The sequence below is a fragment of the Halictus rubicundus genome, chromosome 13, assembly GCF_050948215.1.
Source record: "Halictus rubicundus isolate RS-2024b chromosome 13, iyHalRubi1_principal, whole genome shotgun sequence".
Taxonomy (NCBI): domain Eukaryota; kingdom Metazoa; phylum Arthropoda; class Insecta; order Hymenoptera; family Halictidae; genus Halictus; species Halictus rubicundus.
In genome coordinates this window covers 1577813-1600379 of record NC_135161.1, presented here as the reverse complement: position 1 = coordinate 1600379, position 22567 = coordinate 1577813, and the positions used below count along the sequence as shown (strand labels likewise).

The 22567-nt window shown below is 47.3% G+C and overlaps 2 long non-coding RNA genes across 2 annotated transcripts in view; both read right to left on the bottom strand.

The window, feature by feature from the left end:
• Positions 1-22567, bottom strand: part of LOC143360389 (uncharacterized) — a 562015-nt gene that overhangs the window by 406198 nt on the left and 133250 nt on the right. The gene's annotated exons all lie outside the window — the stretch shown is intronic.
• Positions 9437-20732, bottom strand: LOC143360387 (uncharacterized). Its single transcript, XR_013083259.1, has 4 exons — positions 20690-20732; positions 20538-20600; positions 20277-20480; positions 9437-9696 (listed from the first exon to the last, which is right to left on the bottom strand). It is a non-coding gene; the product is annotated as an uncharacterized LOC143360387 (long non-coding RNA).

The following is a 22567-nucleotide window of genomic DNA, read 5'->3' as shown; positions in this document are numbered from 1 at the left end:
CGCGCGTGTACCGGCACTGTTTCGGCAGGACGACACTGGGCGGCGCGCGTGTACCGGCACTGTTTCGGCGGGACGACACTGGGCGGCGCGTGTGTACCGGCACTGTTTCGGCGGGCTAGCACTAGGCGGCGCACGCGCGGCTAGTTTCACTTCACTCCGCGGCACACTTAACCTTGAAAACTCCCACGTGGGCGTAATCCAGCCTGTCCCACGTGGTTGCACTGTCCCTGTTCGGGCGCCATGTAACGAGTCCGTTTCCCGGCGGATCTCGTAACAACGGGTTCCTCGCGGCCGGATTTGGCTCGCCGTGCCAGGGTTCACGCAGGATAACGCGAGGGTTTCGGCGGGGCCCAGCCGGGTGGGCAGAACGGTTTAGCGGCACGTTCACGCGAAGTGTTCGTCGCTGTCCCGGCTTCGCATTTCGGCGGTCGGCGGTCGCGGTTCGGAACTCGCGTCACGGCGGGTCAAGGCCGTGCGCAGCGGCGCATCCGGACCAGGGCTATTTCGGCGGGCGGAGAGCCCGTGCCCCAGGACGGCCGGCGAGGCGCCGGTCGCGGGTGGTTCGCTCTCCGTGGGTGTGGGGCGGAAGCGGAGATGTCGGATTAATAGGATGGAAGGCTACTCACCCTGGGTCCGGTCTCGATCGCTCGGCGGTCGGGTCGGCGCTTCGGGAGGTTCGGCTCGCTGCGGCGTGGCCGGTGCTGTGGTCTGCGAACACACGTCGGTGCACTCCCGAGGATCTTATCGGCGATATCGGTACGCGGACTACGCGGGTTGAACTCCGGCGGTTTCGGCGTCGCGGCAGGGCGGTTTTCGGCAGGATCCGGCGATTCGCTTCGGTATCGGTTCGTAATCGTAACTGGGACACGTCCGTACTCGCGCGTGGCGGAAAGCCAAAGAGGCCGTTTTCCGGCTCGTCTCTCTCGTCTTCTAGGCGAGGGGTGCGGCGCGGTACGGTTCGCGGCCGGCTTTTCCGGCGTCGTCCTGTATCCGGCGCGGCGGTACTTCATCATGGCGGGTTCCGGTTCCCGCCAAGATCGGTTCGGGGGTGCGGGGATCGCAGGGGCGCTCGCGGGTGCCGGCGGATCTCGGTATCCGTCGGCCGTGTTCGGCTCGGAACAGGCCTGGCGCAGCCAGGTCTGTTACAGGATATATCCAGTATAACAGTCACAGATAACATACGACTTCATTCCAAACCTACTTCGTTTTGAAGGTATACACTGTGTTTGAGATTGGCGCGCGAACGCCATAACGCCTCACCGTGCTCAACCGCGCGGCTGCCAATCACAGAATGTCCCGCAACACGCGCGAGAACACCGACAAACAGCGTCTGTAATCGAGGCTCGCGCGGGCAAAACCCTCAAGCGTGATTCGCGGAAAACAGGCTCGATTCTTCTGGAAGGTTCTCGACGAAAAACCGGAAACATCTGCGCGTGACGAACTTCCCGAAGGATCGAAGTAATAAAACCGAGAGAGAACCGTTACTCGCTCTCTTTCTGAATTCCGAGTCAGCTGTGCGATTACGTAAGAAGAGAAAGTTTTCGAGATCGATTGCTTATCAGTCAATTTATTATAATTTTCAACCTTTGTGACAAACTGAAGCTTTACAGTGTGAAAATACAGTTAATTTATTTGCAAATCCGCCTTCCATTCAATTCATTCATACAGTCCGCTTTCTCCACTTTCACTCAGCATACTTTCATACCATTCCACATACACTTTCATACACAATCCGCTAAATTTCCTCGCAAGTCCAGTTGCATTCCTTTTAGTTTCCCGCGAATCTTTCCAAGCAGGGAAAGATACGAAACATTTCTGGTCCTTCGAGCCGGATCCTTTCCACGTGTCTGGCCGATACCTCTCCAGGATTTGCAATATTAAATCGAGTCAAGGGTGAGTCCAGTGCATCCGTGAGTGAATTCCATCAAGCGAATCAGCCGCAACTAAAATGGAGCTCTCAGCAAACGACCTCCTCCACAAGCAGAAAACCATCGGAGGGAAGATTGCTCGCCTCATGGACAACTTCAAGAAATCCGTCGCGCAAACAAAGATCACCATCAGCGACGTTGAGACCAGGCTGGAACTGCTTGAGGATTACTGGGTAAAGTTTCAGCAAAATCATGACGTGCTAATGTACGGACACAAAGCTGCAACCAAGGACAGCGAATATGAAAAGTCAGGCATGGCCGAATCGGTAGAAGAAACCTACCTCATACAAAAAAGCCGGCTGCGCGAGCTCGCGAATCAACTCAGAAAGAGCAGCGAAAAGGCGCCCGAGCCAAATCCAGACGAGGGAGATTCGAAGTCCGGGTCATCTTCTCTCCCACGGATGCCGTTGCCGCAATTCAACGGAGAATACGTCGAATGGCCATCGTTTAAAGACCGATTCGTCTCGATGATCGACCAGAAAAAGGGAATGAGCGACGTCGACAAGCTCCATTACCTGAAGGGCGCCCTTCGGGATCAAGCAGCCGATCTCGTCAAGGACCTTCCGACCACGAACGGAAATTACAGAAAGGCGTGGGATATCCTTCTGGAGCATTTTGAGAACAAGCGCATTCTCGTCCGATCCTGCCTTGACAAGTTGGCAGCGCTGCCACGGATGAGAGAAAGCACGGTGCGAGAAATGACCCAGATCCAGAAAGGAGTATCCACCGTCATCAACACCTTGGACGGACTAGGCAGACCTGTGGATCAAACCGCAGATTGGTTTGTTCACTCGATTGTGAATTTGTTTGACCCCACGACCAGAGAAAAATGGGAGGAGAGCGTTACGGTCAGCAGCGAGCCTCCTTCCTGTGCAACCCTGAAGGACTTCATGATAAAGCGGCTCCAGATGATGCAGGCATCTCCGAGCTCAGCGTCCTCAGGTTCCAGCCATTCCAGACCAAGCAAATTCCAATCAAGCCAAGGTGCCAGCAAAGCGAAACCAGCAGCAAGCATGGCCCGCGTCAACCATGCAAGGAAGGGGCAACAAATTGTATGCGTGATCTGTTCAAAGGATCATTACCTCATGCATTGCTCATCATACAAAGAAAGTTCTGCGGAGGAGCGGAAAGCTACTGTCGAGAAACATCAGCTGTGCAGAAACTGTCTCGGCAAGCACACCACGGAGAGCTGTCCATCGAAGAAAGGTTGCTACACCTGCGGCGAACGTCACCACACGACACTCCATGATGCATGCAAGGGCGTCTCCACTGCCGGAAGGGCTATCCACCATGCGCAGAGCTGCTGCAACAAAGACGGTGAGGTAATGTTAGCTACAGCATTGGTCAATGTTACAGATCGCTTCGGCCGTCAGCAAGTAGCGAGAGCGCTCATCGATTCTGGCTCCGAGATCACAATGATAAACGAAGGGCTAGCACAAAGGCTACAATTACCTCGGGCAGAAGCAAAGGTGGACCTGTACGGAGTCGGAGGGCAGCAGCTTGCAAGGAGCCGGGGCAGAGTCACGCTGAACGTTTCCGCCTGCCAAACAGAGGACACCATCACAGTTTCAGCGGTGATCCTTGCCAAGCTTTCAACGTACTCTCATACCAGGACCACGGCACAACCAGAGTGGGCGCACCTGAGAGGTTTGCAGCTTGCCGACCCAGCACCAGGGAGCAGAGCACCCATTGAAGTCCTGCTCGGGGCAGACGTCTACCCTGCAATAATAAGAGAGGGATTGAGAAGAGGAGCTCCGAATCAGCCGGTGGCTCAGCTTACCATGTTCGGATGGATCGTCACCGGGATGACAGGCTCGTCGTCCAGTCCGGTTCATGCCCAGGTGCATCAGGCAAGCATCGGGGACAGTCTGAGCTCACTCGTGCGGCGATTTTGGGAACAGGAGGACGTCCAAGACACGGCTTCGGCGTGGACAGCTGAGGAAGAAGAGTGTGAACAGCACTTCAAAACCTCTCACTCACGCACTCCAGAGGGTCGCTATCAGGTGAGACTGCCCTTTAAAACTAACGTAAAAGTCACTTCAGGCTCCCGGACAGCTGCGTGGCACTCACTCAGGAGAATGGAGCTGCAGTTCCGAAAGGACAAAGAGTTCAAGGAGCAATACGACGACTTTCTAAAGCAGTACAGCGAGCTTGGTCATATGTCACTGACCGAAGAGACAGGGAAAGGACAACAATGCCACTACCTGCCACACCACGGAGTCTTGAGGCCCAGCAGCTCCACCACGAAGTTGAGAGTCGTCTTCAACGGGTCCTGGTCCGAGCCCTCGCAATGCTCTCTGAACGATGCCCTCCATGCGGGTCCAAATTTGTTGCCACCACTCGCTGACGTCATTCTGAGGTGGCGCAAACACCAGTACGTGGTGACAGCCGACGTCACCAAGATGTACCGGCAGATATTAGTCCATCCAGAGGATCGAGACGTACAACGAATCCTCTGGAGACGGGCGGAGAGCGAAAGGGTTCGTGAATACCGGCTAAACACTGTCACGTATGGTCTTTCATGTGCCCCATATCTAGCTGTGCGAACACTGCGCCAACTGGCTGAGGATGAGGGCTCGCACTACCCCAACGGAGCAATAGCCATCAAGAGGGACACATACGTCGATGACATCCTCACTGGAGCCGACACCGTGGAAGAGCTGATGGAAACCGCCAATCAACTTCAGCAGCTGTGCATGGCGGGCGGCTTCCCGCTCCAAAAGTGGGCGTCCAACGTGGTCGATTTGCCCCAGGACTCATCACGACGGATTCAAGTGTTCGCAGGTCACTCCGAAAGCACAACCACTCAGTCCTCGCTGCACCACAACCAACTAGAGGAGCAGAAAACCTGGTCGGACTGCATTCACACTGCGTTAGGTCTTCACTGGTCACCACGAGAGGACAACTTTCGATACTCCCTCGCTGAGGTCACCGCTCAATCGCCAACCAAGCGCAGCATTGTTTCGAAAGCCGCACAGTTGTTCGACCCACTGGGATGGCTAGCACCAGTCATCGTACGGGCGAAAATAGCCATTCAATCGACTTGGCTGCTGGGTCTGGACTGGGACGACCCACTTCCTGCATCCATGGCTGAAGACTGGGCACTTTTCTGCGCCGAACTGAAGCTGCTCGAAAGAGTTAGGGTACCTCGGCCCTTGTCTCACTGTCCACATCCCACTCTGAGGGAATTACATGGCTTCGCAGACGCCTCCGAGCGAGCATACGCAGCAGTCATCTACTTGAGGACGAAGAGGGAGGACGGACACTGGGAAGTCGCACTCGTCACTGCTAAGAGCAAGGTCGCACCACTAAAGCAGGTCTCGTTACCTCGCTTGGAACTCTGCGCAGCACATCTCCTCGCTCGACTAGCAGAAAAAACCACTGCGACACTAGCATACACAAGCACACCGATACACTTGTGGTCAGACTCGACAGTCGCTCTGGGGTGGTTACGAGCACATCCAAGCAGGTGGAAAACCTATGTCGCGAACAGAGTGGCAGACATTCAGCGTCGAGTTCCCGAGGCACAATGGCATCATGTAGCCGGGGTTGAAAATCCAGCTGACCCCGCCTCTCGAGGACTCACACCGTCGCAGTTGTTGCAGCTGACATTGTGGTGGAACGGCCCGAACTTCCTGCGAAACAGCGAGCAGCTCACGGAGGCCCAAGCAGAAATTCCTGACCACCTGCCAGAAGAAAGGAAAAAACTAGTTGCGGTAACACAAAAGGCCAAAAGGGGAATTGAGGACAACGACACCTTGATGCGGTTCTCATCCTATACCAGGCTGCTAAGGGTCACCGCTTGGTGTCGACGATGGCTTCTCAAACGACGCAAGCTCTCTTCAGTCTCCAACAGCAATATCGCCGCCACCCATGGTGACTCCTCAGTCCTTTCGGTAGAGGAAATCAACGAGGCCGAAAAGTGCTGGATCCGACAAGTGCAGCAGACTCACTTTAAGGAAGAAAGGAGGCTATTAAAATCAGGCGCATGCGTTCCCTCAAGGAGCGTGCTCTCACCTCTAGCAGCGGAGATCGACAGCGCCAACATTCTCAGAGTTGGGGGTCGGCTGAGCAAAGCGCGGCTCAATCCTGACGAAGCCCATCCAATTATCCTGCCTCCTGAATCCACCTTTACCCAACTTTACATTGTTCACAGCCATCTCAAGACACTGCATGGCGGAGTGCAAGCAACTCTGGGAGCCATACGCCAGAGGTTCTGGATACCGAGGGGACGATCAAGAGTCAAAGCAGCAATCCTCAAATGCGTAACGTGTCTGAGATGGCGGGCGGAAACAGGCAGGCAGATGATGGGCCAACTGCCAGAGCACCGCGTTACTCCAGCTCGCCCATTCCATTCCACCGGAGTGGACTATGCGGGCCCGATATGGCTGCGGACTTCTCCAGGGCGTGGTCACAGAGCAACCAAGGCCTTCTTCGCAGTCTTCATCTGCATGGTGACCAAGGCCGTCCATCTCGAGGCGGTCTCCAGTTACACGTCAGAGGCTTTCCTGGCTGCTTTCCGGCGCTTCATATCCCGCCGAGGTCTCTGTGCGCACCTGTACAGTGACTGTGGGACGAACTTCCTGGGGGCAGACCGGGAGCTGCGTCGCCTATTCACCGCCAGCAGCCCTGAAAATAGATGCTTGAGGGAAAACCTGAGCAACCTACGCACTCAGTGGCATTTCAACCCACCAGCAGCGCCCCACTTCGGTGGACTCTGGGAGGCAGCCGTCAAGTCCACCAAGCACCATCTGAGAAGGACGATAGGAGAAACACGACTCACATTCGAGGAGATGTCCACACTCCTCACACAAGTCGAAGGTTGCCTAAATTCAAGGCCGCTGGCTGCTCTCTCCGATGACCCGTCTGATTTAACAGCATTGACTCCAGGGCATTTTCTTGTAGGCTCCCCGTTGAACGCGTTGCCGGAACCGTCGCTGCTGGACCAGAACGTCAACCGGCTTACTCGATGGCAGCTGATCAACCAAATGAGGGATCAATTCTGGGTGCGATGGCGAAAGGAGTACCTGCACGGACTCACCACACGGTCGAAATGGCGCCGACCACAGGAAAACCTCACGCCGGGCAGCCTGTGCATCCTCAGCGACGAATCAACGCCACCCGCTCGCTGGCCGCTCGCACGAGTGAAGGAAGTGCATCCTGGAGGCGACGGGAAAACTCGGGTAGTCACCGTGGTCACCTCGGCGTCCGAATTCGTAAGACCGATCCACAAACTGATCGTTCTACCGTTGAACGAGAACGATCGATGACCGCGTCGATTCACGTGTTGCACCGTAATTCATTCACTCGCGAAGATCGACTACAACTGCGTAGTACGCGTAAAATCGTTGAGCGCATGCGCGAGTCATTCACGAGGCCAGCCGACGTGGCCCCCCACTCCAACCACCTCGCAGTAAATTCAAGCATTCACATTGCTCATGACGACGGTAGTAACCTCAAAAATTGCTTGCAGAGTTGTAAACTATAGCCCGAAATCACTGCGTGAAAATCACTGTCAATCACTAGCACTTTGTTCACTAGATATCACGACCGTTTGCATGCTCGGACATTCGACAAGTCGAGGCGGGCGGCATGTTTGAGATTGGCGCGCGAACGCCATAACGCCTCACCGTGCTCAACCGCGCGGCTGCCAATCACAGAATGTCCCGCAACACGCGCGAGAACACCGACAAACAGCGTCTGTAATCGAGGCTCGCGCGGGCAAAACCCTCAAGCGTGATTCGCGGAAAACAGGCTCGATTCTTCTGGAAGGTTCTCGACGAAAAACCGGAAACATCTGCGCGTGACGAACTTCCCGAAGGATCGAAGTAATAAAACCGAGAGAGAACCGTTACTCGCTCTCTTTCTGAATTCCGAGTCAGCTGTGCGATTACGTAAGAAGAGAAAGTTTTCGAGATCGATTGCTTATCAGTCAATTTATTATAATTTTCAACCTTTGTGACAAACTGAAGCTTTACAGTGTGAAAATACAGTTAATTTATTTGCAAATCCGCCTTCCATTCAATTCATTCATACAGTCCGCTTTCTCCACTTTCACTCAGCATACTTTCATACCATTCCACATACACTTTCATACACAATCCGCTAAATTTCCTCGCAAGTCCACTTGCATTCCTTTTAGTTTCCCGCGAATCTTTCCAAGCAGGGAAAGATACGAAACACACTGCTTGAAGAAACATCGTCCTTTGAAAAGTAGCAAGCTTTTGTCGATGCATACGTGCTTATACGGGTAAAATGTTTGTGAAAAAGAATTTCGCAGACTGTCGACGATGAAGCGAATTTTTATTAGTACATCTCGATTTGTGGTCTCATTGATGTCGTGAAAGTGCAGCATTTGTAACAGAGATTTAAATCTGTCTTTCGTCATTACTCTTGGAAAACTTTCCGTTCGTAATAATTCGCCGGTTGACCAATATTCCTCTATTGACACTTTCTCTACTCTTGGCATTAACATCGACAGAGCAAAAAATCGATACATTTCGGTCACTGTAGTATTTTTCCATGCCAGCAATCGTGAGTACCCACTGCGGACAGTTTTCGTGGAATAATAATTATTACTTTCTCTTACAATATGTTTAACCAAGTTTTCGGAAAAGAAAAGTTGAAAGATTTCTAATATTGACGATTTATCGTTAATATTGTAGGAATTGTTTTTGATGGAAGCCAAGCGGTCAGGTATTGCAGTGAAGTTTTGTATTGCAGTAACGTTTATTGGACCTGTACAAATATTCCTCAAGACGCTCACCCACGCGTTCTCTCACTCTCTCGTCTATTTCTCACGAACGGCTCCCTCTCTTTCTCTCTCCCTCTCTCGATCTCTCTCGATCTCTCTCGCTCTATAACTCCGCACTCTCGCAACTCTCTCGCTTCGCCGAAACTCGGATAATAACTCTTGCGCTCCCGCGACCTACCGCATATTTATATTGGACTAGTTACACACACATGCATACATACATAGATGTCTGGTAATTCCTCATTGTTTTCAGAATCAGATTCAGAGCTACTTAACAGTACGCCTCTCTTCTTGTATGTATTTTGATTTGTACCTCTGTATCCAATTTCACCAAAAATTTCAGGCAAGTCAGAATCCGATGACACTTCCATACTATCGCAGCTCATATTCGTCGTCCACTTGTCCATGATAGGGGCCAAATTTATGGATAATTATATCTAATTGTGTAAAAAAATATTTGCACGGAGAAGCGTGTATTTCCAGCACATCGAAAACAAACGAATTAATGGACATCATGGCAGTTACTGTAAATAAATGAACGGCGCCAAAAGGCGCTGTTCGCTCGGAGCGAGCGTCTATAGCCGAGCGCCAGATCGCGCTGTTCGCTCGGAGAGAGCGTCTATAGCTGAGCGCCAAAAGGCACTGTTCGCTCGGAGAGAGCGTCTATAGCTGAGCGGCAAAAGCCGCTGTTCGCTCGGAGAGACCGTCTATAGCTGAGCGCCAAAAGGCGCTGTTCGCCGCGAAAGGGTTAAACGACTCAACAATGTTGTTAGTCCTCACTGCAGAATCGTATACGCTGACCTTGGAAGAAATAAGAAGCCACACATTGCGCAGATATGCCATAAACAGAAGTACATTTGGAAATGTGCCGCATAAACGGTCAGCGACTAATTGAATTTGATGTAATGCTTCTGGAAACATATCGGATGGAGCTAAAGGCATTGTCATAGCCATGGACAGAATCTTTCTTGGTGCTCCTTGCAACCCCAACTTCTTCCACTTCCTTAATAGAGCCTGAATAATAAAAAAAAGGTGCTACGTATCGTCCTGAGGTAGTCGGGACCGAGGGTGAAGGTGGCGAAGAAATAAGACCTGTTATTTTATCTAATACTTAGCGTTTACTCGCACGTGCGCCCGCGTGGCTCGTCGAACAGAGAGTGCCTTCCCGCCGCGCGGCAGCGCCGCGCTCGGAGCAGTTCGGCGAGGCGAGGCCCGCGTGAAGTTAGCGACCGCGATATTGTCGCTCTGCGAATACATCACAAAAGGATTATTCAATTCTCTTCTATTCAGCACGTTCATGATGTAAGTATTGCAAAAAATACATTGTGGAGGTATCGATCGAATGAATTAGGCGCGACAGGAGTATTCCTCGACACAAGTTTTATTCAAGATTTTCCGATGTACGACTGGAGACCCGAAGTTGTCTCTACAGGAGTTAGCGATGGAGTGTCCTGGCAACGATTTTGGAAAACCCTCTGGAGGAGGTAAGAAGTGGAGGAGAGGAAAGTAAGGAGTGGGAAGTAAGGAGAGGAAGGTGAGAAGTGGGAAGTGAGGAGAGGAAAGTAAGAAGAAAGGAAAGTAAGGGAAAGATGGTACGGCCAAACCCAGGAGGAACGAAGGATCAGGTAAGGACCCGCGGAACGAGGCAATCGCGGAAGGATGCTGTAAAACGGGAAAAGCGGAAAAAGGCAATCAGGAAAGGATGCCGTAAAAAGGAAAGGTTCGCCAGGGCCTGGCCGTAGACCTTGAACCAGGCCTAAGCGAGACCAGAACGATTTGAACCTCGAAAGAGCAAGGATCCAAGTGAATTTTCAGAAATCGAGTAATAGTCGAAATTTGAATTTTTCAAAATTTTATAGTACAGTCTAGCAATTATTGTACAGTTTATTAATTATTCAATTATTATCGAGATTTAAAGGAAATAAGCGAAATCCGGAGTTCTAGTGCGAAATGAAACGCGAAAAACGCGAATTTTGCAAGAAAATCCGCGAATTTTTGCAAAATAATACGGAATAAACCGAAAATTTCAGTGTTCGGTGTTAATTATAGTAGTTTAACGCGAAAAAACTGAACAATAAAATCAAAATAGAAAATAAAAATCAAAATTCGGGTGAAAATAAATAGAAAATAAAAAAAAACGTGAGAACATTCGCGATAAAAGTGTACGAATACGTGAACAATGAACGGAACATAGACTTTTAGAAAATTAATTAATAACTATAAACACTGTTGCAGTGATTTATTTATCGATTAATTGGGCAAAATAGTTAATTGTGCACGTGAAAGGATTAGAACTTGGAAAAAATACCCGAAGGGACCATTGGAGAAAGAAGGCCACGTTGCGAGGGGTCGGTCGGAGATCAGAAGTAAGTCGACACACTATAGAAAAAAGGGTTAGACCCCGGACTTATATAGCGGTAGACCGAAAGTGCTCCGATTGACTTGAAATTTGAAACGTAGCTATTATAAAGGGTAGCGAGCAGGAAGGGTCTGAAAGGGAGATATTTCTCCCGGGTGGGGAAAACTTCGCGATTCCCCCCCCCCCCCCTGTTCGGAGATATAGGAAAATATAAACCCGTTTCGAGTGATAGGGCAAATCTGATACGAGAACGGTATAGAGTTTAAAAAGACCTGTCCAACGAGCCCTCGAACGGCCCGATCGGACAAAGTTTAGGAATTCGTTATACCGGGTGACAAATAAGTTTTTAATAAATCCGAGAGAAACTGAGTACGTGGAGCCTCTTTGGATAAAATTTTAAGAACTAAGGGTGGGGAGGGGTTCGAAGAAACCCCGTGGTGGGGGAAAACCCGCCTACCCCCATTTTTTAACCAAAAAACGGGTTTTTACAACCATAAGGAGACGTTTTTCGGAAAAAATTTGTACAGGCCGAGTAACCGGAACAATTAGGGCTAAATGAAGAAGTAATAAAAAAAGGGGGTAAACTACCCAAAAAAGGCCACTTTGTTCTTGGTCCAAGATCAAAAAAGGGCTTTTTGAGGGCATTTTCCGAAAAAATTTAAGAGTGAGATAATTTATAATATATTCAAGGGTAGTATAGTAATAGATAACATAGGTTAGATAGCCAAAAAATTACATATAACCGTGTGACCTATGCAAATTTAATTTTAATTATGTTCTGAGTTATTATTATCTTCTTGTTATAGACGCTAGGTTAATTATTATTTTCTTTTTTGGCATACAAGCCAGGTGAGCCGAATTATAATTTATAAACAACTAATTTAGAATAGGATTAGGATAGAAATTAAGAAAAAATAAATAAGTTTTTCTTTTCTTTTTAGGCGAATAAAATAATTAGTAATTGAGTTGCGAGCAATTAGACATATAGGTATAGTTAGAGATAGATAGAAAAATAGGCGAGCGAAGCGAAAGCTAAGAACTGGAGAAACTGAAATTAAAAACCAGCGATTTTATGTTGGCGTGCGAACATAAATTAAAAACCAGCGATTTTATGTTAATTTTGAATTTTGAATCTACAGAATATAGACAAATACTCGTATTTGTACGTGTTTGAAATTATTTCCCACATCAACAAACAATAATACCCAATCCCGCATTTACAATACTAAATCTTCAAAAATTTTCAGAATATTTTAAATCTTCAAAAATTTCAGAATATTCAAGTTTAAAATTTCTTAAAATTTCTTAGAATTTCAGTCCTGGCAAAATAAATAAAAATAACAAAAAGTAATAAAATTAGTTAAATAATCCAGGAATTTTTAGTATAAACTTACCTGAACCGCACCTGAACTTCAAATAAAAAATTAGGAAGCCGATAAATTGTGAAACTCTTGAATTTTATTTTATTTATTTTATTAATTAGAATCTAAATAAAATACAAATAATAAGAACTTGAAGCAATATTCATTTGAAAAGTATAGTATCAGTTGTCATACCTGAAAAAGAAAAAATTAAAATAATTAGCTTAAAACTAAATTAAATTAAAATTGAAATCAAAAAAGAGATATACATACGTACCATATAGTCTGGAAAATACTATAAATAGTTAATAGCGCTATAAAAAGTTTAGATAGTCAAACATAAATAGATAGTTCAAACACTTAATAATCAATAAAAACAGAATACTAATAAATAAATAAATAAATAAAACTAAGCAAAGTAGAATAGTATACTTACCAATTACCTGCAATAGGAAGAAATAAAATTACCTACAATAGAAATAGAAATAAAAATAGAAATAGAAATAGGAAAAGGTAGATTAATTGAAATATAAAAATATATATAAAACGAATTAAAGGTATAGAATAGCAAAAAACAAAGGAAAGAAAAAAAGAGAATAAAAGAGATAAAGGAGTCAAAAAATAGGTAGCAAAAAGTAAAATCAGAAAGATAGCGTTGAGGAAAGAAAAAGTTACACGGAGTATCTGACGTGTACCGTTAGGCTATAGGGGGGAGCAGGGGGGAATAAGCCGTGTATAGCACAGACCGACCCCAAGCAAACTCCAAGGCGAGGAACGGAGAGGACAAAGCGACGCAAAAACACAACAAGGACAACCAAACCGCCACTACCTGCCTTCTTACTCACCTTCTTATAAACTCTCACACATACACAAACACAGTTCACAGTTCAAAGACCTAGACACTCACGTATACTTTCAAACCTCTGAAATATTATATTCAAGACGATAAACAGAGAACACAGCACGACTGACACGGAAGGAGAGAGAAGGATGGAGGAAGAGGAGAGGTGGCTAACGCCGCTACAGCCGCCGGAGAAAAATAACGTTTTTAAAAGAAGCGAGAAAACACGGAGGAGTAATGAAAAAGAGAAGAATAAGGATAAAGAAAGCTCTAAGAGGGTCTGGGATACCCTGGAAACAGACTCGGAATCCCAATTTTCCGATATAATTATGTTGGAAAATACGACACTTAAAAGAAAAAGAGTGGATGATAGACACAACGCATCAACACCCAAATTAGATCACTCGAAAAATGAAGAGAAAACTAAGGATAAAGAAAGAGAAAAAGAAGAAGAGGAGGATGTACTTAAATTAATCGGAGAACTTGCGGCTCTCCTAAAGGAAACGAGAACATCGACCAAGGAAGTAAAAGGATACTGTATGGATCCATTAAAAGAGGTGAGAAGCTTCACAAAGACCCATGCGGCCCAGGCGGATAGGCAGTTAGAAGCAGCTATTACCAAACTCAGAAACATAGAACTTATAATAGAAAATAAAAATCTGAGAAACAGCCTGATGCACAGGGACATTGGAGTACAATGCTCTCTCAAAAATAATAAAAAAGAAGAAAGGGAAGGGGAATCTTCAAGAACAAGAAGAAATGCGTCTGAAGGTACAAGAAAAGCTCTCAGATACGAGAGTGAAACGGAAGATAATACAACAGAAGGAAGGAGTGAAGCTAAGCAAGAGAATGAATGGAAAGTAGTCGAGAATAGGAGAAAAACAGAAGAAAAGAAGGCCTTGAAGAAAAAGAAAAAAGAAGAAACAGACGAAGCCGAAAAGAAGAAACAGGAGAAGGAAAAAGGAAAGGAAAGCGAAGGGGAAGGAATTAAAAGGATTAGACCCCCCCCTCCCCTCTACCCAAATCAGAAGCTCTAATTATAAAAACGTCGGAAACAAGAACATTCGCAGATCTTTTTAAAAAATTAAAAACGAACCCAGGAGACAACATGCAAGGCATACAAACGGTAAGAAAATCCCGGGGAGGGGATATTATTATAGAAATGGAAAGAGGTACTAATGCGGTAGTCTTGGAAAAATTTGCAAAAGAAACTCTAGGGGACGAATGTCAAATCAGAAGAATGGCTCCGAAAGTCATTTACGAAATAAAAGATTTGGACCCTACAGTTGACAGAGATGAACTCCAGGAGGAACTTTCCAGAGCGCTACAGAAACAGAAAACCGAAATTGAGGTAAAAACAATGAGGTTCGGATACGGGGGTACCAAGATGGCGATAATTTCCCTCCCCGCGGAGGAAGCACAACAAATAGGGCAAGAAAACAAGATAAGAATAGGTTTTTACGAACTGTAGAATTAGGAGAACACAGAACATCATCCGATGCTTCAAATGTCATGCTTTCGGACACATGTCCTATAATTGTGCTTTTGATTTGAAAGGACAGGAATTATGCAGGAGGTGCGGTGGGGTGTGTCACCAAATCAACGGCTGCGAGGCCGTCAGATGCTGCGTCCTATGTACGAGGGAAGGAATCCATGCAACGAAGGCTGAGCATGTAGCGGGGGCGGTAAATTGCCCCCAATACAGGAAGTATATGGAGCAGCTAGCTAGGAGGGAAGCTGCAAACTAAAATTCACGGTCAAAATTCTTCAAATAAACTTGAATCATTGCAGATTGGCTCACTACCTGCTCACACAGACAGCAATAGACCTGGGAGCAGACATTGTTTTAATACAGGAGCCCCTCTTCAATCCGGGAAATTGGGTATATTCAACAGGTGGCTCAGCAGCTGTGTGGGTAACCAACAGGAACGGACTGAAAAGGAATGAGGATGGCGACTGCACCAATGACGATTTCTCTGCAGTAAGAGTAAACAAGTTGACCATCGCAAGTACGTATTTCTCTCCTAATATTTCAGCAGACTTATATGCACATAAAGTCAAAGCCCTAATGCAATTTGCCAAAATTGAAAGACAGAAAGGTAACAGCATAATAATTGGAGGCGACTTCAATGCTAAATCCCCGGCCTGGGGAGCCAGCGAGCAAAACCTTAAGGGTACAATACTGCTCGAGGAGTTCCTAGGAAACAATATCTTTCCACGAATACCTGAAGAAGGTCACACTTTCGAAAGAGGAAGAGCCACATCAAATTTAGATTTCATTGCAACATCTTATGATATACAGAATACAGATTACAATATATCAAGCAAAATTTTAGAAGTGGAATCAGCTTCTGATCACAAATATATTTTTACAGAGATCCACGTAGCAGAAGAGAACCAGGAACCTAAAGAAAAATTCGGAAATAAATGGAAAGCTACGCGAACGGGAATTACCAAGCTGGGGATAGCAATGGAACGCCTACTAAGAGAAAATGAAATAGAACAAGGAAATACGTATACTTGCGAGGAAGAAGAGAAATTTTTAAATTGTATTTACGAAAGCTGCGACGAGGCGCTAGACAAGGCCGATGGGACGAATATAAAAGAAAGAAATAATTCATGGTGGAACCCGGAAATAAAAAAAGAGAGAAAAAGAGCACAAAAATTGAGGAGAGCGGCACAGAAGGCCAGAAAAAAAGGCAATATGGATGAATGGGAAGCGCTATTATTCCTGCATAAACTTGCAAAAAAGAATTTGCAGAGAGTCATAAGCAAAGCAAAGGAAAAATCCTGGCAGGAACTCTGTGACTCTATAGACAAAGATATCTGGGGAAAACCATATAAGAGTATAATTAGAAGAGTTAAAAACAACAACCCTCCGGCGTCGCTCTCCCCTGAATTCGCTGGGGGGGGGGGGGTAATGAAAGGTTTGTTCCCACAAGATGAAAACCCAATCAACGAGCAGGAACTAAGTAATATAATAATAGACTCAGAAACAAGGATAAGGAATCCAGATGCAGCCCAGAATCAAACTATTCCAGAGGTATCCATCGAAGAAATCCTGAAAGCAGCTAAAATGCTCAAACCTGGAAAAGCGCCGGGAATAGATGGAATTCAACCGGAAATAATAAAAGCTATAATTGAATTTAGACCAGACCGTTTTGCGGCACTGTTCAATGGTATATTGACGAGAGGTGTAATGCCGCAAACTTGGAAAAACGCCAGGACAATTATGTTGAGAAAGGGGGGCAAGGATGCGTCAACGCCGGCTGCATACCGTCCCATATGTATTATAGATGCAACAGCCAAAGTATTTGAATATGTTATCCGAGCCAGGTTACACAGTGAACTAGGCTGGAGACCTTTCAATATAAATCAATTTGGTTTTACAAAAGGCACCTCGACAATCCATGCGATGGAACAGGTAAGGAGAGCAGCGATTGAAGCGTCCAGCAAAAACAGATTTGCCATTATGATTGCATTGGACGTAAAAAATGCCTTCAATTCGCTGGATTGGAAGGCAATTCATGAAGAAATCGCAAGAAGAAACATCTCACTATACCTGGCTCGGATAATCAAAGATTATTTTAACAATAGGACAGTTATATACCAGACACCACAGAAAGATATTGAACTAAAAATGAAAAGGGGTGTTCCGCAAGGGTCGGTGCTAGGCCCTTTTCTGTGGAACCTGGTATATGACGGCTTGCTCTCGAGACCAAATCCGCCCATGACTCAAAAAATCGCATTTGCAGATGACATTGCAATAATAGTGCAAGCTTCGACCGAAAAAAGACTCAAAATAAGAACAGAAGAGATGGCGGAGGACGCCCGACTATGGATGACAACGGCAGGCCTCTCCCTGGCGGAAAATAAAACGGAAATTCTCTTGTGAAATTGTAAAAAGATGGACGAGAATTTAACATTTAAAATAGGCAGCGCAAACATCATACCAACAAGGGAAGTAAAGTACTTAGGTGTAATATTTGACTCTAATAAATCTTTTAAGAAACAGATAGAAAATTCAACGAATAAGGCCATAAAGACGATGACTGCTTTGAGTCGAATTATGACGAATAAAATGAGAACAAAGCAATCCGGAAGGAAATTATATTATATTGTAACGGGTCCGCTTCCCGGCGGATCTCGTCACAACGGATTCCTCGCGGCCGGATTTGGCTCGCCGTGCCAGGGTTCACGCAGGATAACGCGAGGGCTACGGCGGGGCGCGGGCGGTCGAGCAGGACGGTTTGGCGACACGTTCACGCGGAATGTTCGTCGCGGGCCCGGCTTCGCATTTCGGCGGTCGGCGGTCGCGGTTCGTGACTCGTATCACGACGGGGTCGTGGCCGTACGCCGCGGCGTATCCGGACCAGGGTAATTTCGGCGGGCGGAGAGCCCGTGCCCCAGGACGGCCGGCGTGGTGCCGGTCGCGGGTGGTTCGCTCTCCGTGGGCGTGGGGGCGGGAGCGGAGGTATCGGGTAATAGGATGGAGGTCTACTCACCCTGGGTCCGGTCTCGATCGCTCGGCGGTCGGGTCGGCGCTTCGGGATGTTCGGCACGCTGCGGCGTATCCGGTGCTGTGGTCTGCAGACACACGTCGGTGCACTCCCGAGTACAAATATCGGTATGATCGGTACGCGGACTACGCGTATTAAGCTCCGGCGGCTTCGGGGTCGCGGCAGAGCGGTCTTCGGCAGGATCCCGGCGGTTCGCGTTGGGTTCGGTTCGCAATTCTGTTCGCGTGCGTCCGGACTCGCGCGTGGCGGAAAGCCAAAGAGACCGTTTTCCGGCTCGTCTCTCTCGTCTTCTAGGCGAGGGGTGCGGTGCGGTGCGGTTCGCGGCCGGGTTTTCCGGCGTCGTCCGGTATCCGGCGCGGCGGTACTTCGTCATGGCGGGTTCCGGTTCCCGCCAAGATCGGTTTGGGGGTGCGGGGATCGCAGGGGCGCTCGCGGGTGCCGGCGGATCTCGGCATCCGTCGGCCGTGTTCGGCTCGGAACAGGCCTGGCGCAGCCAGGTCTGTTACAATATGACAATGGAGTCTATAGTTCTCTACGGCGCCCCGATCTGGGCAGAGGCGGCGGAGAAAATTGCAAATAATAGAATTCTCAAAAGGACACAGAAACTGGGATTGACAAGAGTAGTTTCTGCATACAGGTCGGTGCCACTTGAAACATTGGCAGTGCTGTCCGGGGTCCCACCATGGGACTTAAAAATTATTGAAAGAAGGGAAATTTTTGACAAAGAATTGGAGATGACAGAAACGTTACAAATAAATGAGCTAAATAATACAAGGGACGAAGCGGAGGATTTAAATAACGTAGGACAAGATAATTTACAGGAACAAGAGGAAAACCCAGAAGAAACAACCGAAGTCCTCAGACAAAGGATTAAAAAAATCATAAGGAGGCAGGCAAAAGAAACAACAATGCAAAGATGGCAGAGAAAATGGGATACAGGGACGGTCGGCAGATGGACCCATAGACTGATTCCCAATATCAAAAAATGAACAGATAGGAAGCACGGACAACTGAATTTTTACATAACTCAAGCCCTTTCGGGACATGGTGTGTTTAATGCTTTCAGGTATAGAATCGGGAAATCAGAAGTGGACGAATGCTGGTACCATCCAGGAATAGTGGACACCCCCGAACATACGTTGGTAGTATGTCAAAAATGGAGCGACGAAAGAAAACCTCTGACGAAGGCACTGAACATCAGACCGGAGCGGCTAAGTATGGAAAATATCATGGAAGGGATACTCACCTGCGAGAACACCTGGAATATCTTTTCAACCTTCTGCAAAAACATACTCACCAAGAAGGAGGCTGAAGAGAGAAGAAGAGAAAAAGAAAACTTAGACAATCCAATCATGAGGGGCACCGACGATGATCTTGAATCTGCAGACGCAGATAGGATGGCGGACCTATAAAAATAAAGATAAGTTAAGTTAAGCTGTAAGATAAATGTAAATAGATAAATAGTATTAGGATTAAAAAGACACGAAAAAGCTCTTAAAAGTATTTCAACTCTGTGTTGCAGATCTCTCTGGAGGGACCACGAGGAGCGGGAGGGGGATGCTGAGCTGGAGGACGTCGCTGGGACTGGAGTCAAGGACGGAAACGAGGAAGAAGACCCAAGTACTGCAGATGCCTGAGTAAACGCGAACTTCGCGGGTCCAGACTATGCCGATGCCAGGGAAAGAAAACTCAACTCCGATCAAGGACTTTCTGGACACCCGGTATATCAGACTGCAGCAGCCCCCCCCCTCCCGCCCGCGGGAGCCCCACCGAGGGGAGACTGCAACACGGTAAGGAATACAAGAGTTAGAAGGACTAGCGGCATATTACTTGTGCAAAGGGTTGCAGTATTCTAGGCGAGATGGAATAGCGGGGAACAGAACCTTCAGATTCCACACAGTTCCACCTAGAATAAGATAAAGTAGAGCGCCGAGTTTAGACCGAAATAGTGTAGAAAGTGATTAAGTATGTCAGGGGAAGCTGCGCCAGCGGCGTATTGCTTTAGACGCCGACAAGATGGCGGACGACGCCACGCGCACGTGGCAATGTAGTTTTTAATAAATTATAAGAAATAGAGAGAACATTTGTGCACCAGAAGTGTGAACTCGATGCTTTCTGGACAAGACGAGTAATTTAAGACCATTTTCAAACCGTAAAAAAGCCTAATTAAAAAGATATTTTTGCGGGGCGAGGGGGGTAAAAAATTATAAAATTAACGAATAAAGTAAGATATTGTAAGAAAGAAAAGATATGTGCAATTTTTCGATTCGGGGTATAGTTTAGAAACTACAGGTATTTTAAAGGCCTAAGCGAGACCTGGGAAAAACGAAAGAGAGAATTAGACCTGCGTGGGTCTGGTCGCCAGATGTGAACCAGCACTGACCAGGCCCGCGCAGAACGGAGAACAATAGTAGAGGAATATGACGAGGAAGTAAGAAGTTTTCTGAACGGCGGCGGCGTAGGGCAACGCCGTGGTCGCCACAACATGAATAATGCCAAGAGTTATATTCTACCTGACTAAAATGAAACTAGCATCCATCTATGGTAACCCTGGAGAATTGTGCTTGTACACTTTCTGTAGAAGCTCTCTCGTAATCACACATGACAGTTTCTAAGTTGTCTTGCAATCGTGGAACAAGAGAAACTATTTTTGTCCATATTGCATTGTACATTGTCTTAGTACGACATTCACATAAAACAAAAATGGTACCGATTCCCTGTAAATTAACATCATTTTTTAATCTGACAATGTGAGATTATCAACAATGGTATACCGTGTCATTGTACCGTATGTGTTCAGTGTAGAGTTGATGGAAGAGAGGCATTCGTGGTACCACCTAATAAGAGATAAAAAATGATAAAAATGTAGAGACTTTCTTCACTTGAAAGGTATTAATCATATAAATGGTTTATCGTAAATACTTACGGAAAAAGTACCATTCATATATATTTCTTTAACATTTTCTAATGCAGTTAACAATGTATAATAGTATTAGAGAAAATTAGTGCGTCTTTGTTATCATTCGAGATTGCACATCCCTTGTCTTTCAGGACATCATAATTTTTTAATATTTCGTGTGCACTCTGCACAGTTTTTGACAAACCTGGTCGTGATTTTCTTTTCTCTCTTGACATTGTCGATTTCATACTATTGTCTGAAATATATGTTGTTGCATCAGAATTTGTACGACAAATATTGTCAAAGATGTCCTTATTGTTTACTGAAGGATTTTTACTACATTCCTCTAGCATGGCTGATTTTAATTTTAATACTTCTGTACAGCGCGGTTCGTTAGGATGAGTGTGTGGTTTTCGAATGTGTGGTTTTTTAATTAATGTTCCTGTTCATTTGTTAGTTTTACGACTAGAACAACGGTAGATCTTCGGATTCTTAGAATCTTTGTTATAAGAATATCCTTCGTAAACGTTGTGACGTAGCAGATTTAGCCACGTCCCTCCCGAGCAGAGACCAAGAGACCGGGCCGCCCATTGGCAGCTGTTCAAGACGCGCGCGCCAAAACACCAACCGCCGCGCGCGTACCATTGGCGAGCGCTGCGTCGCGACCAATTGCGACAACTGAAGGCCGAGCATCCGGCCGATCGACCTAATTATTGGCTGACGAACGATCTAGATCCTTCGACAAGGAAGTCGTTTTTTACCGGTTCTCTCTTTTGTCTCTTGTATTCTTTCTCGAACATCGCAAGTGCGATAAAGCGATTAAGCTACATTAATTAAAGCAATCTTTATTTCGAATTCGGCGTGAAACATTACCTCGTACATTTAAAATCTATAATTAATTATTTGTTCTATCCGCGTGAACAGCAGCACTGCCATGATAACGGCTGTGGCGATCGCTCTCCCAGGGAACGTCCGAGAACCCAGATTGCACAGTAACGCGTTTTAAACGCCACGCCACTTGGCGCGACGACAAGTTGCAGGTCCGTAACCGGGTCCCAAGGGGACCCGGACCCTTTTCCCTTCTCTCAGGAGCGCGGAAAATTCGGGAAGAAACGCTCAGGGGACGGCTACGAGGGACACCCCGCAAGAAAATATCGAGGAAAGCACCGAGCCCGGGTTTGTCAACCCGGAGGCGCCGCCGAGGAAGTACGGGCCTGAGGAGAACATCGTCTCAACCTCGCCGCCGCCTCGCCCCGGAAAGCTGCAAGAGCCCGTCGAGGGAACGGCTCGATGTCTTCCTCCGCGGGAATCGGCCAATCATCGCGGGCCATCTTAGACAAATTAGCCGATAAGTCCGATGCCGAGGGCCCCGGACCGCCGGGCGCTGCCCTGCCGCGGGAAAGCTAGCGATAGGTCCGAGCGTCGCGCGGGAGCCGGGAAAATTAGGAAAGTGGGGGACGCCTCGCTTCCGCGTTAGCGAGTCTTCGCGAAATAGGGCACTGTGTCGCCCAATTCAGTCCGGGATAGTCGATTTACTATTGCCTAAGAAATCGAGTACTTTTGAGTATTTACTGCTGCCGGACAAACGATCGTAAGAAGCTGCCGAACAACGAGAGAGCTAAGCAGCTGAGAAATCACGTTGCCGAGTGGTAAGTGCCGATCAGGTTTTCGTACCATTATTATTCTCGCGTTGGCTTGGTTAGCGTTTTCGTGAATCGGTCGGACTTCGAGTCGCGTAAAGACGTTACCTCGCTCGCCGTAAATCGCGATTAGAATAGGATCGCGAGGGGGTGAGGCCGTCGGTTGGTAAACTGACGGGTTGAGTGAACGCGGGTCCGGCCGGACAGCGGGGGGCCGCGTGACCGTCTCGTTACGGTTGTACGTCGCCGGGTTTGTAACGCGGAG